The sequence below is a fragment of the Ruditapes philippinarum genome, unplaced genomic scaffold (assembly GCF_026571515.1).
Source record: "Ruditapes philippinarum isolate M1 unplaced genomic scaffold, ASM2657151v2 ctg1351_1_1_1_1, whole genome shotgun sequence".
Classification (NCBI taxonomy): Eukaryota; Metazoa; Mollusca; class Bivalvia; order Venerida; family Veneridae; genus Ruditapes; species Ruditapes philippinarum.
Window position 1 is genome coordinate 119,049 of NW_026858449.1, and position 16,607 is coordinate 135,655.

At 32.8% G+C, this 16,607-nt stretch overlaps 1 long non-coding RNA gene across 2 annotated transcripts in view; it reads right to left on the bottom strand.

Annotated features, from left to right (window-relative positions):
• LOC132753197 (uncharacterized) overlaps positions 1–15,902 on the bottom strand; it is a 46,980-nt gene extending 31,078 nt beyond the window's left edge. Inside the window, exons 1-2 of one of the 2 annotated variants that reach the window (XR_009628921.1) lie at positions 15,619–15,902; positions 12,912–13,044 (exon numbers count right to left, since the gene is read on the bottom strand). This is a non-coding gene — a long non-coding RNA (uncharacterized LOC132753197). The remainder of the gene's footprint in view (positions 1–12,911; positions 13,045–15,618) is intronic. The other variant, XR_009628922.1, reaches the window with a different exon arrangement.
• Positions 15,903–16,607: the final 705 nt, after the last annotated feature.

Below are 16,607 nucleotides of genomic sequence, written 5' to 3' on the forward strand. Positions count from 1 at the left end.
CGCGACCCGATTAGGGCCTAAACCCATGATCCCTGGGTTGAGAGGCAGCTTGGTATTGTTGTTGGCCTTTGCAACATTGTAAGTGGGGAAAAAACAGCACAGGAAGGCCTTGCTTACGATTCCAGTCAGGCTTCAAGAGAGTTTTTTATGATGACAATTAACTGTGACAAGACTAAAGATACAAAAAAAGGGCGAAAATGACCCTAAGTTGCCCACATTGTAATACCAGTATAGAGCCACAGCAGGTCCTTCTGAAAACATCTTTAAATTTTATTCTATACTTATATAGAGTCAAGCAGCTTAATGACTTACACTTATAAAATCCCTTAAATTTACAATGAATGACATCTATAACAAAAGCCAAAAGCAGTGGATTTTAAGTCTACTGCAAAAAATTGAGTGCAAAAAAGAGGAATATATTTACAGTTCTAAAAGGTAAGAACTGCAATAATAAATAAAAATGTCAGCAGACGAACAGGCAATATATAATAGCAGAAACCATGTATTTTCTCACGAGAGCATTTAAATTAATATTACCTTTAAATTTTTGCATGAAATATAACAAAAAAGCAAAGTCTCAAAGAAAATCAGACAATGTTTGTATTGTTATGTGTTTAAGCTGTCTCAACTAAACCAGGAAATTCAGAATATTTTTGTCCGAGAAGCTACAATATTTCTTTAATAACCAATGCACGGACTACACCTGAGACTGTCTGCTTATGTTTTTACCTTAATGATCTTTTGCCTTATATGGTAAGATTCTTTCTCCAAGTAAAAAAAAAACTTGACAGACTAAGCAAATAAATGCCAATATCTTGAATTGCACAAATCTGACTGAATATAATACCAAATTGCATTTGCCGACCGCAAACTTGCCCACACATTCTAACAACTTCACTACTCTATTTTCTCATGTGTCTTTTAGATTGCAGTCATATAATGTTGCTGCCAACTAACATATATTTTGTATTGCTATTTTCTGTGAATGTATTGCCAGTTCTCATACAAAGCAATACTTCAGTCATTCAGAGACTGGGCACCAGGGATCATACTTGTCTCATTATCTCTAAAATTCTAAAATCATGTGTAAAATCCAGCATACCTGGACTAATCAAATACTCCACATCTTACAGTGGCATTGCAGGTTTTCTATTTCTATGGACTACAAACACAGGAATTTTCAGATTTATAAGGAACATCTTTTTCATAAAAACAAAACTAATAATGCTAATAAGCATTTGAATCCATACAAGGTTATCTCAAACCAGTCTTCATAAAAAGAAGTCGATTCTAGCTTATCGCAACATTTTGAAATAACCTGTTAATATGGCAATGGAGTACCTTAGGGTTTTTTAATTCATCAAGAACAGTTCATCAAGTATTTCTTTACAATTCCCAGGTTTAAAATTTACTTCCTCCTCATCAGGTAAATCAATTTCTTGCCGTTATATTTTCTAATATTCTTACAGAATTGCTCTAAGTTTCTTAAACTTTCAATCTAATTACTACTGTAAATAGATTTCACCACAGATCTTTGTCATTATTAAAATGAAAATTCTGAGAAATATACTTGGATTTAGCAATGACACTACATACTACTGACATCATATTATTCATATGTTACATTTAATAGTAAATGCGTAAAACCCATTTACAACTGTTCCGTATCAAGCCAGGCATTTGCATAATTTCTACGGCAAAAACTCGGGGCAACGTATGTTTCCACATTCAAATAAGGATTTAAATGATTTGTACTGATTGTTCTCATTATCGCATATGGTAAACATTCTATTGTTTCCCTGCGTAACATTTTCTTCAGATATATCCTTTTATAGTGGGAAATCAATGCGAGTTGATGTAGTACAGAGAGATATTACGGAGAACAGTGGCCGTTGATCGTTCTTAAAACCACTAAACTCAATTTGTCCCCTGACGCTTAATACCAGTATAATATCCTTGAGTGCAAATTCTATTAAGTGTATCTTTGGAAAAATTTGCACTTTTATCACTCTCTACAGTAAACAACGGTTTAGATTGTTATTCATGGTAACATTTAGGTTTCTTTCAATTTGAAACGTATATTTATGGTAAATTTTCGCATTTTTTTTTAACATTAGTAAAATAAATTGTAGCTAAACAATACCGTAAGATAATACGCAACTTATCTTTCAGGAAATAAAAGGCAGTGTTCTGGGTTCAGAAACAGATGTGTTCACATGTGTGATAGTGGAAACTATCAACCATGTTGCCAAACAACTCTATGGCAAAATTGTATTCTACTGTAAATCATCTTTTACAATCATGTGTAAAATAATGAAATTATTATAAACGTCTCTGTCTTGATATAGGTCCATCCATTCTTTCAGGCTCTAAGAGTATGGATCTCAAACAGTATGTCAATAGTCATGCTCATAAGAGGGGCTTTTAATTTTGAAGCCGAAGTAGTGAGTATAATTATATTTACTGTTATGAAATTTCCAAAGATTTATTTAATTTTGAACCTTATTCAGGTCACTGTACAGTCATTTAAGAGAGCCTGTAAATTCAGACACCCAAGACAGTAGTCCATTCCACCATTCCAGTTGTTGTATGACCAGAGGGCTCGAGCCCCTCTGTACCATACCTGTTCCCATGCTCACTTTGGGCCCACATCCTGTAGTATTAGTTACATAACAATTCTCCCCAACAAAATCATGGCCACTTGTAGCTTATTCAGTAGTCTTAAATATGGTTGGTTTGTTGATAACTTACAAAATGTGTTTCCATCTTTAAACTTTAAACATAAACATTTACAGTTTATTTCCTACCATGATAATAAATAGATCTGTCTATTTCTTAATCAGAACTAAATCATTGATCATTTAAAAAAAAAACATGCAATGATCAAAACAGTAAAAAGCTATTTATCAGTGCAGACCATGATCAGCTGGCTGCAGGCTGATCTTTGTCTGTACTAGTTATCTTTGTCTGTACTGGTTATCTTCGTCTGCACCGGTCGCTTTGGAAGAATCAGTTACGTGCAGCAAGCTTAAAGTTTATTAATAAAAAGTGACAGAGTTGCTGGTGGTTATCTAATTATTTTCAATAACTTGAAGAATAGGTCAACAACCAGTGTAAGTTTACTTTAATGATAGATACAAGATTGACTCAAAACACTTTCTCATCCCAGTAGTACGTCACAACTGTCAGATTTGGCCTTACAGTTAATTCCTTTCAAAACAGTCTGTCTGGTATTTAATTAATGACATTCTTGGGTTGTGAAACAAAGTTTTCATACATTACTTTAAATAAACTTACTTAATTCACTCTAAAACTAAAAATGTATTCGTAACTTTTAAACTAGAAATGTGTCATCATGCCACGGATGCCCCCGCATGCAGCCAAAATTTCAGATGGTGCTTTAATTATTTTTTTCATTTTAAGTTCAAAGCCCTTAAAACTTTTCAATGTTAACACAAACCATTTTCATACAATGTTCAAGGCACTGAAATTATTCAGTCTAAACCTTTTAAAAATAGCATATTGCATATTTGTAGCCAAAAGTAAGAGTGCTGAAAGTGAAAGTTCAAAATTTTTCCAACATTCAGGAAAGATAAGTTTGTCTTAAATCATTGAACTAAAACCAAATTCAAACTTAAACTGCTTATTCCTAAGATGTATCTATATTATTTTCAAAGTGAAAGGGACATAACTCTGCCAAAAAATCATCAAACCATGACCAAATTCCAACTTGACCTGCCCATTCCTTTGACATATCCATATGTCAAATTTAAGTTGAATATGTAACACTGTTGGGTAGAAAATGAACAGAAACTGTAAATTTCATATTATTTTCAAAGTGAAAGGGGCATTACTCTGCCAAAATTCATTGAACCATGACCAAACTCAAACTTGGCCTGGGCATTCCAAAAACATATCCATATGTCAAATTTGAGTTGAATGTGTTGTACCATTGGGGAGATAATAAACAGAAACTGAAAATTTCATATTACCTTCAAAGTGAAAGGGGCATTACTCTGCCAAAAATCATTGAACCATGACCAAATTTGAACTTGACCTGCACATTCCTTTGACACATCCATATGTCAAGTTTGAGTTGAATGTGTTGTACCGTTGGGGAGATAATGAACGGAAACTGAAATTTCATATTATTTTCAAAGTAAAAGGGGCATAACTCTGCCAAAAATCATCGAACCATGACCAAATTTGAACTTGACCTGTATTTTCTCATGACATATCCATATGTCAAATTTGAGTTGAATGTGTGCAACCGTTCTTAAGATAATGAACGGAAACTGATGATGATGGAATGACAGAAGGACGGAAGGACGGAATGACGGAACAGGGTAACACTATATGCCCCGGCCATTACATGGCGGGGGCATAAAAATCAACATAAACTTTTTTATATCCATTTTAACACCATTTTATCATTTCTAAGAAATAACAATAAGCCCATTTTTTTTTATCAAATTATGATATCTTCGAGAATAATACTGTAATGTAATGATTACCATATAGGATTGAGCACTTAGTACTTTAATCAAGTCCATCATAGCCGTTAGTTGTCAGTGAGCAGCCACACATACCCCTTAGTAACGGCTTAAGCAGAGTTTATCATTTAAACATGAAAATTTGCGAAACTTAAATTGTATTCTGTATTGAAATTTTACTTCAAATATGAAAATAACAAAAATAACAGATGTAGCAGCGTGTTGCGGGTTTCATGTCATGCTGACATATTTTTATGGTCTGCTCTAGTTGTTTTATTGTAAACATTGCAAGCCCTATTGTTACGAATATATAGCTGTCAGATCTCAATGTTACAGGGAGAACATTCAATATGTTGCAACATTCAGTTCAATATAACAACATGGCAATGGAGATTACCAACATGATTTCATCATAATTCTGTCATAGCAAGTAAATTACCTTCACCTCACTGAATTTGTTTGTGCCAATGACTTTTCTGCCCTTTCAATTCCAAACTGTCAAGTGTGAGTTTGATTCTGCTTTAAGGATCAAAATAAGGACTTATATTACAGAGGGATAAGTAGCTCTAAAAATAGACAATTTTCAAATCCTGACCCACAATCCTTTGTGCAAAGGGCATTGGCCCTTGGAGTTGATCAATTTCTGCCATCTTGTTTTACATAACCTTATTTGTTTACATTTTCATCTATTACAGAGTATAATTTACATCTTCTTGAATTTTCTTTTTTTTTTTAAACATTTTTGCAACTTCTTCTCTGATTACCACAACAAATTTAAGATCACATTGCAGCGTACATATATACATGTATTGGTAAAATTTCTTGTGTCAAACCTGGTCTCGGAAAATCTCGCAAAAATGTGAACTTGCATTATAGATTATAAATCCTTGATACAGATTTTAATTGTATGATGTCAAAGCTTACTCTCCATTTAAATAAAAACAACAAAACTGAACAGTCATAACTAAAGGAGCAGGGTCAGACTGCACTGAAGGGGCTGTTACTGTCCTAGCTCTCTGTATAATATTATTGCAGCCTGCACTATTAATAGTTCATTCAGCACTTGATATAATACTTTAAATATCCAGGATTTTCTAAGCAATTAATTAAAGCAATACAGCACCTTGCAAACACAGAAATTTGGGGTTATGCGAGTCACTCCCCTTCTTGATCCACAATTGTTTACCATCAAAGCTAAATTTATTTAACAATGCCATATTAACATTAAAAATAAACTAAAACTAGTGCTAGCAAAAAATATTAGATTCAATTTTTAATATTCAGGGGCGGAAAAGGGCGGTGTCTACAATCCGAGTGTCTGTGCTTGAAAATGGCACATTTTTGTCTTAAATTTTCTGGAATATTTGCTTGAAACTGATAGGAATTCAAAATTACCTTATGATTCTATGATATTAACACTTTGATCTCGAAACACTATATAAAATAAGTGACAGAAAAAAGTTTCAAAATATAAAGCCAGGTAAGTCCGTCGCTCAAATTTTAGTACTACTCAATGACACTGTATAAGAATACTATTATTTATCTCAAGTTACAGAAGAATTTCAACATACTCTGCAGTAATATGATGATATATAGTTGGAATAACAATTATTGCCTGGAAGACCCAGGTGCTGTTTTCATTTCTATTAAAGTAACACAAAGCACTTTGTATATTAATTGAGGTAAAACATATGAAACGATTGACCTAGATAACTATAGTAAAAAAAAAAAATAGTAAAAAAACATATTGAGGTACAAACAGATAAACATACTGGGATTGATTTATTACAGTAATTATAACATTTTACTAGAGAAAAATCTCAGTAAATTTATTAATTTGTAAGATATAACATTAAAGCTTTCTCATACATTAATTCGCTGGGTCATGCTGATGTAAGAGTCGGGATGACATAAACACAGGATAGATAATTTTCTAGGAAATATTTCCTATACTCTCAGGCTCATCACACATGGGTTTTATGCCTGAAACCAAATAAGGGCAAGGTTTTATATCTAAAACCAAATAAGGACAAGGTTTTATGTCTAAAACCAAATAAGGACAAGGTTTTATATCTAAAACCAAATAAGGACAAGGTTTTATGTCTTAAACCAAATAAGGGCAAGGTTTTATATCTAAAACCAAATAAGGGCAAGGTTTTATATCTAAAACCAAATAAGGACAAGGTTTTATGTCTTAAACCAAATAAGGACAAGGTTTTATGTCTGAAACCAAATAAGGGCAAGGTTTTATATATAAAACCAAATAAGGACAAGGTTTAATATATCTAAAACCAAATAAGGACAAGGTTTTATGTCTTAAAATAAATTAGGGTAAGGTTTTATGCCTGAAACCAAATAAGGACAAGGTTTTATGCCTGAAACAAAGTAAGGGCAAGATTTTATGTCTGAAACCAAATAAGGGCACGTAACTCAAAAAAAGAGTGACAAAGTCCTGCTATGGAACCCACCTGAAAAGCAGCAACACCTTACAATTTACTCATTCATACCACAACCTGATAACCTTTAATGCAAATGAAAACACAGAATTAACATGATACTTTACTGTGAAATGTCAGTTTAAAAATCAAAGGTTTATTAACTGGACAATTAATTGGTCAGTAAAAATTAATTGTGCGATTGGTTACAAATATAAAACACAGCATCAAGGAACAAAATGAAAAATCCCATGACTCAGATTCCAAAATTGCTAGATTTATTAGTATCATTTGGAATAAAGACAGATAATACAAAGTGTATAAATATATTCTTAATGATTGTACCCAAAATTGGCTGATCTTTTTAAAATGTGGCAGCAAATTGTTAGATGCATGCTACCTTAAGATATCCTTTGACATCTTGAGCATTTGAAGTCTATGCAACCTGTATAGAACCAAGCCAGTGTACATCTGTGCAAATCTGCCCAGACTCATAGGAACCATGGCGTTGGCTGCTCGTTTTATTATAGTGACACTGAAATCCCTAATTATAATAATAGAATATTTAGCTTTATATTCAAAGCCAGTCAAGTTCAGCATAGTATGTAAGGATTAAACTTTGGTCTGATATACTGAGCAGTTGTTAAAATTATCTGAACATTCAGCCAAAGCCTTTCTTACCCTGGTAGAATATAGAATATGAACAAACATTTATATCTTTGTGAAGCCCGGATAATTATTGTACAAGAGGCCTTATTAACCCTATTAAGTTGATAAGGAACCATAAAATCCATTACATCTTATCATAGAATTTAATTTTCAAATACTCTACCAATATACCTTTATCTATATAATCTGACCTTTTAACATTACTGCCTAAAAGGCTAGTAAACACCAGGGGAGACAGAACAATTGCTCCATTAAGGTAATAATCTTTGGTTTATCAGACCAATTAGGGCAGACTTTTACCAGAAATACAACAATAGGACATCAAAAAAAATATTCCCCCATAAATTTTTCAGAGAGAAGCTTAACATGCACTCATTTCTGTCTGTGGTTGTTATTTATAAAATGATAACAGTGCTGTTATCATGATAATACATAGATAATTCATTGATAAACTCATCACTACCTGTATATTGGTGGGGATCTGGTGTAATTTTCTAAATTTTGACACAAATCAGCTGTTCTCTTATTACCTTTGGTGTGTGGCATCTAATCTAACAGAGAAAAAGTTACCAATTTAGCCATTATAAGAAAATAATGATGAAAGAACCATGGAATAAACTCAATTTTTTTTGTTGAACATTTGTACAATTCAGAATTCATGCAGTAATGATGAAGACTGAATCTAAGTTAACTCAGCTGAATTTCCTGATAAAAGAATTATCCCAACATATATTCTAAAAGAATCTGTTATCAAATATAGGAATATAACAATAAACATCAGGTAGCTCAGGTCACCAAAAGGTACAGAGCGTAAATCCTGATCAGGCTGCAGACTGACCTGTCACTCAATGCTGATGGAAAAGTCTTTGCTGTTTTAGTGTCATACCTTTATAAAAGTTCATTTTCTCCTCTGCACATTAACAAGGAAACATTTCAACAAGATTTTAGTTTAAAACAATATATCCCCAAATTAAAATATATTAATTCTGACTAAAAATATCAACTGGTAGATCTTAAATAATTAAAATATTGTACATATTAATCCAGTGTTAATGTGTTGTTTCTTTGAATTCTTCTGTTTCAACAAGTTTAAAAGAAATTAAAGTATAGATTTTGTGTTTGCTAGTCAAAAGCAAACTATGTGATGACCTAGCTAAGGCCGTTTTCAAGCTTTCATACATATTTTATGGTTTTTAATTTTTGAAAAAAATCATCGACACATTTTGTAAGCGAAATTAAGATGTATACAAAACTGTAATAGAATGATAAGCATCTTTACAGTAATTTCAACAAATAAAACATTTAATAATATGTTGTTTTTTTACAAATGACAAGGGGAGGGAAAAATGCTGTAAATCTACAGATGGAAGCTTTTTACTTCATTTAAAAATTTGTTGAGATGGCAAAAATAATTAATAAAGTGAGTATTTAGTTGGCAATATAATGAGAAAGTAATTTGGCAAGATTTGATTTCATCCTTTCAGGCTACATTCAGCATGTGAATGTAGGGAAAAACTGAAAATTGTTCCAATTTTATCATCCAGTAATTTACACATGAACATTTACACAGGAGCATTTTTATACGAGATTATCAGCACACTTTAAGTTTGGTATGGTAATAGGCCTCCATTATATAAATTCACAAACAATTTTCTCCTAATAATGGGCTACTGAGGTGATATATAGTTCTAAAATGAGCCTAACTCTTTTCTTTGCCAACAAGAATTTTGGCAACAGGCATAGATACTAGTTTGTCTTGGAGCATTTTATCGGTCAGGTTTCTTTAATAAATCTTCACTGAAACTCATCATGAATGAAACGTTTCATTCTGACTTCAAAGTTATCTGGAGATCCACGTAATTTGGCATGTTGATCAAATAAACAAAAGGATAAGCTTAGTGATGGCATATTTTGTGATATAGGCGTGCTATATGAGAAATAAACCCCACACTTTGATAAAACCTCATTGCCAGGCGAGGTCATGTGATTATAATCCTTCCACTTGTATATAAAACTACTTGCTTACAAAAAATGACTAATCAATGGTAATTAATAACTGCTTATACCCTAATTATATAACTTTCACATGCAGCAACCCAAAAATGCAACCTCCTATGTTGACAATTACAAGGAAGTGACATCTCAATTAAAATGTTTTAAATTGACTAAATTTTTTTTTGTTAAACTTTGTTTTTCATTTCAATAAACCTTAACCTTAAACTTGCCTGGGTGGTGACTGAATATACGCATATGACCGGTGCAGACCACATCATGGTCTGCACTGCTCACTATTCAGTCAGTTTTAAACTCCATTGCTAAACAAGTCGTTGCAACTTATATTAAGCACTTTGGAGTACGCTTCCTGGAACCAACCAGAACTGGTATCATATGAAGGAACATGGTTGTGACTGAGTAGGGCTCAAACCCATGATCCCTAGGTTGAGAGGCAGACATCTTAACCACTAGGCCACCGCTCCCCTTACAAATTTCTTTAAACAATGATTGATGAATGTTTTATCAAGATTGTCTGATGCACAATTAGTCCATTAAAAATATGTAGTGTGGTTAAGAGTTAAAAATATATGAGAAAGTAGAAATTCATCCATCTGTTCATGTGTTGTGCTAGTTTCCTCTGTCTATCCATCAGTCTGTAAAATTAAAACTGACAGTATATGACCTGGATATTAAAAACAAGGCTATTTGAAATAATGATGTTTGAAATTACTTAAAGGAAACAGTGTAAGAAAATTAAGACTGGCAGTTCAACATATAGTAACCTTAATTCTTATCTTTTAAATTATAAGGTCACTTTCAGGGTCAAGTTCAAAGTCTTTCTTGTGGAATTCGTCACCACCAACTGCAAAATTCGCACATTAAGTTTGGAGATAATGGAACTTTATATAGACAAATGTCTTCGAGAGTTCAAATCTGATTAAAAAATGCGACCAGTTTTTGTTAAACTAGTTCTAACTATGTCTCAACATTTGAAATGTTGCATTTGTAGCCATTTACAGTTCAGTGACAATTAATATACCAGCAAAAATAAGGCTAAACAAACTTGGTGGAAAAAGAAATACATGAAAATAGTCTGTTTTTTTCATTTCATCAAGAATTAAAATGCCACTTCCAGGACTCAAACTAATGTCAGGATGGTATTATGTAGAATTTGAATAGAAAACATATTTTTAAGTTTAAGTAAATGTGTAAAACATATAGCTGAGTCATTCAATGTATGTGGAGAAAAAGATTTAAAAGTTTTTAACTTTTGATGATGGTGGTGATAATAACAATGATGATGATAATGATGATGGTGATGATAATGACAATAAAAAAAATGTTTGAATAGTATGAGGGAAAATGATGTTTGGAAAGGAAATTTTTTCCAAGCAGTGGAAATTTAAAACCATCTTTTGGGGGTTTTAAAATGCCCTTTTAAATTTAAATGATTTGGTAAGCTGTTGAATTTTTTTTGGGTGGAACAAAAAAATGATGATGTATTTTTTAAAAAAATAGTAGTTTGGGGAAAATTCGGGCCTTCAGCAATGAAAAACCCAGATTTTAAAATGCTTTTTTCTACAATAAAAAAAAAAATTTTAGATAGCGAAAAGATGCAGATTTTGTTTTAAAAAAATTTGTGAGCAAAAAAAACTTAAAAATCTTGAAATTTAAAATATCACAATTTTATAAAACAATGTACAATAAATATTTTCATTGTATGTCAGGTGAAAACTAAAAATTTTAAAGGAAAGCTCAGATAAAAATTTGTTTAAATAGCCAATGTTTGAAACTGACCATTCTTTTCCCTCCACTTCACCTTAGTTTTATGATATGGGACTGTTAGAATTATATCTACATAAAGTGTGATAAGAAATTACTCTATCTACAGCTGGAATGTAATTATGTCATCTTACAATAAGATAAACAATGACCTGTATGTTATCTCCTAAATAGTGACAACAAGCTAATTTCATTTCAGCCCCACATATTTACCACTACCTAAATCCATATTACAATGGGCTGGCCCTAAAAACAAGAAAAATGTTTTTATGTGTATAATTGTAATACAAATATACTTTATAATCCAGTTCAACCTTAAAGAAATTGAAACTGCTTCCAAAATAAAGGAGATATTTATATTTTCCATAGTTAAAGATGTATTTTTTTCCTTTGATTTTAAAGCACTTTAAAAAAATTTTTTTTTAAATCAAAAAGAAACTTTCATTTTGGCTGCAGTTGAAACATAACTAAATTTTTGGTAAAACTAAAATTTGTACTTCCCCAAAATCAATGTATTTTTCCCTAAAACTCAAAAATTTCCCCTTCCCACATAACTAAGGGTTTCCCACCCCCAAAAACTCAAATAAAAACTTTCCCCTATAAATTAAGTATATTCTGCAAAACTCAATGTCTTTTCCCCAAAAAAATAAAATGTTTATTTGCATAACCCCAAGGGTTTCTTTCCCCCCATAACTCAATTTTTAAATTCAGAAAATAACTCAAGGGTTTCTTTCCCCCATAACTCAACAATCATTCCTCATAACTCAACGGTTCATTCCCCATAACTCAATATTCATCCCGCATTACTCACTGGTTCGTTCATTCCCCACAAATCAATGTACATTCTGCACAAACTCAATGTACATTCCCCATAACTCAATGGTTCAATTCCCATTACTCAATGTTCATTCCACAGAACTCAATGTCCGTTCCCCATAACTCAATGGTTCATTCCCCATAACTCAATTGTTTATTCCCCATAACTCAATGTTCATTCCCCATAACTCAATGGTTCATTCCCCATAACTCAATGGTTCATTCTGCATAACTCAATGGTTCATTCAGTATAATTCAATAGTTAATCCCCATATCTCAATGTTCATTCCCCGTAACTAAATGGTTCATTCTCTATAACTCAATACTCATTGCCCATAACTCAATGGTTCAATTCCCATTATTCAATGTCAATTCCCCATAACTCAATGGTTCATTCCGCATAACTCAATGGTTCATTCCCCAACATGTACCCAGCCACCCACCTTAAAAAAACTGATGTCAGTTATGAAAAAGTAGATTACAAAATGTACTAACACCTGATAAACTCTATGATGATTGTTGTCTCCAGTTGCATTAAGGAAGGATCTAAATAAGTCCCACCTGAGGATTTGTCCTCAGGTATCTTTATCAACAGACTTGATGACTTTTTAAATCAAAGTTTATACAGTTAATATATATTAAAAAAACCAACCCACATTAATAATACCTCTTGATTTCTAAAGTTTATTAAATACATAATAATATTGTAATACTAACCTACCCTGCAAATATTAATTAATTAACTTGGGTAATACTGCCAGCAAGCCAGTGCAAAGGTCTTTAATTTGTCTAATCAGCAGGACTGGCTGGATTTAAACTCTGTTGTTATCTGTTCTATGTAAAATCTATACCATCTGAAAAAGATTACCATATTTAATTTACAAACATAACAACAATATCTGTTTTCTACATATTATACTCAGCAGTAAAAGATAACTTATTTATTTACCTAAGAAATTTAACATCTTTCACTGTACTAACAAGATAAAAACTTAGCCAGCAGAAAATAACAAATAAATCTTTTATTGCAGATTCTGAACTTTGGGTTATTTTTCTAACCTTTTGGCCATGTTATCAACAACCTTTTCATTATCATGGATTAGTTTTGGTAACATAATCAACAATTTCCCATGAACAGTTCAACGCTCTTGACCAGTTGGGGTAAAAAGCATAGAATATCATTCCTAATCTTGACAGACATTACTTACCTATGCCTACATAATCAAGTGTACCAGCAAGCACCTGGGTGATAATTGGGTTCAGAATGGGATAATCAACACCCACTCTCCCTGGGGGTCCATTGACAAGCATTTGTCAACTTTTATGGTTGTAGAACATTGTATGAAATATAACACAGACATGTAATTTTGTAAATAAAACACCATTTTGGAACATGCATTCAAATTAACAGGTAATACAATCTCAAGCTTCAGGGCTAAACTATCAGTTTACAAAATAAAATCTAGGACACAGTCTGGTCATTGCCATTTACAGGTTGTGTATATACTTTTTGTACAATCTTTTAGATTGTCCAAGAAAGCAAACACTGTAAAGTGCCTCTTGTAAATAGGTAACCCCTTAAATTGCTAAATTTCTTATTCCTTTTTTAGAACTTAATTATTTTGATGATACCAAGATAGTCAGCTATCAGTTTCTGCATGAGCAAGCCAGCCTGGCTCTATACTGGGGGCAAAGGCTTATCACCGTGTTTAAGCCGGCCTGGCTCTATACTGGGGGAAAAGGCTTATCACCCCATGCAAGCCAGCCTGGCTCTATACTTGGGGTAAAAGGCTTATCACAGTGACCTAGTGCAAACTGGCCTGCCTTTATACTGGGGAAAAGGCAAAGTATCACCCTGTGCAAGCCAGCCTAACTCTATACTGGGGAAAGGGCTTAAAATCAACCTAGTGGTAAAGGCCGTTCCTGGCTCTAATACTGGAGGGCAAAGGCTTTTTCAACCCATGCAAGCCAGTCGGCTCTAACCCTGAAGGCAAAGGCTTAAATCACCTAGTGCAAGCCGGGGTCTGGCCCTCTAACTGGAGGCAAAGGCTTATTCCCCCTAGTGCAGAAGCGCAGTCCTTGGCTCTAAACTGGAGGCAAAGGCTTAATCACCTAGTGCAAGCCGGCCTGGCTATATACTGGGGTCAATTAGGCTTATAACCCTGTGCAAGCCGGCCGGGCTCTATACTGGGGTCAATTAGGCTTATAACCCTGTGCAAATCAGTCTAGCTATACTGGGAACAAAGGCTTATCACTTCAGTTCTAGTAAATTTGTTAAAAAACATTACTATAGCATATAGACAATAAATCACTAATCACATTATCAATGCAAAATGAAACTACATGAAATATTTATCCCCTAATATTGTAATACATTATTTCAACTCATTAAATAAAAGTGGATTTATTAGATAGCAGGCACTGTATTTGCATCAGTTAATTAAACTGCATTTATGTGCAGTGTGCCATATAACAATAATGCAGTTACTGGTGGACATAATAGATCTTGGAAATAATTTAACCATTGAATTATTATGTGAATCTTGACAAAATAATGAAATTCATTTCAATATATGAAGAAAAAAAAGTGAAATCCTCTAAATACGGGATACTTATCTGGTCAAGTCCGTCATACAAATTAATGTAACACTGGAGAAAGGGATAAATGTCAAAGCTTAAATTATAATTGAATTTTTCATCATGAAAAGGGCGAGTAAAAGTAGATCTATATAAATCCGCAATTTATCACTCATCAATTTCAGTCAGCAAACTTTTCAAATACAAAAGGTATGATAAGTATATGACAAACAATGGGTTGGAACGGTGCCATTTTTGATAGAGATAATATCTTATTCAGTTTTATTACATTTCATTCTTTATAGTAGAGGTATAATTGGGGTTATCAGTATCTGTATATTATAATACTTTCTCAGGGGTGTGTTTGAAATGAGAAAATTAAGAAGAAGAAAATAAAAAATGGAAAGGATTCTCCACAGTGTTTCTGGATATACTCCAAAGAATCTTTCAAGAAATCTGATTGTTTTTTATATAAATAAATAGTTTTTTTATTTACCATGATAATATTTGTTGTTCAACTTTCTCGATGGTATAAAAGTGTTGGAGCAATAGACTAAATACTGTATTCCGGTATATACCAGACAAGGCGCTTGGATGATTAAATGTTAAAATCATGACTTTTCCCACTGTCAAAATGCAATTCACCTCTTCACACCAGTTTATATATGTGATCATGAATGAAAAATATAAGAATCAGTGAAAAAAGCAATATTTTTCTACTTCATGATCATGATTTTTGCAAGTGTCTAGAGGTACTCAGCTCCAACACTGGAGCGAGTTAAATCCCCAGAATAGAGATTCAGATTTAATGTCTTGTGCAAGTGAGTAAGATCTCCACTGAATCATAATACCTTGCTTGGTGCTCAGCATCAAAAGCCAGTACTGGTACTCAACCATCCAATATCTCTTGAACTTGCAATGGGATCAGTCAAGATGGGCATGTCAGAAAAGGTTGTAGTACTTAAATGTTACTGCGACAGACCCTGAAATTAATTAAGGAATAATTATAAATAATGTTGTGTTCAAACACCTTTTAAATTAGTACCATAGTAAAATAAAACATTGAACTTTTATTTTTACAGTCACATTCACAGTGTTTATATCTTAAGAACAAATGTACAGCATGTGTAACCACATGGCTCGTCTGTCTTAATAAGACGATTAATACATCTATTTAAAGTTCTTGTAAATTCAGCACATTTTACTGTTGGCTTATGATGTCACAGAATTTTTTTTTAGTTCTATTTTGAATAGACACTCTAGAATCCTTTTCTGGAAGCAACCAGATCTGTCCAATGAGTATATTAAAATTTTCTAGCTGAATGAAACTATGGTTTGATGGGGTTTTAACCCACATTACTAAGGGATCATTAGATTATAGTCTGATATGGTACTGGCTGACCACTCGCCTATACCCAAAATCCTATAACATTTAATAAGCCAAAACAGTACTTAGGTGCAACAAAACTTGTTGTAAACTCTCAATATGTAACACAACAATACTTCAATGCCCAAGTGGATACGTTCCTCCCTTGTCTCTGCTTGTGGATGAAATAAGGAATGGATGGACACCTGAACTCTTGAATCTCCAGAAATATTGTTAGGGGAATTGGAACAGTATTTGTCATGACTTACATTTGATTTTATTCAGAATAAGACAAAATTGAGCAAATTGATATAGAATAAATACCTCAAATGAAGGCGAGACTTGTTCATGCTATTTTTGATCATGGGTGGGAAAGTAAAATATTTTATGCATTAATTTTTATAAAACAACTTTGCGAAAATAATTAATAACATATGCTGGAAAATAAAAAGATCAAATGCTTAACACAGCATG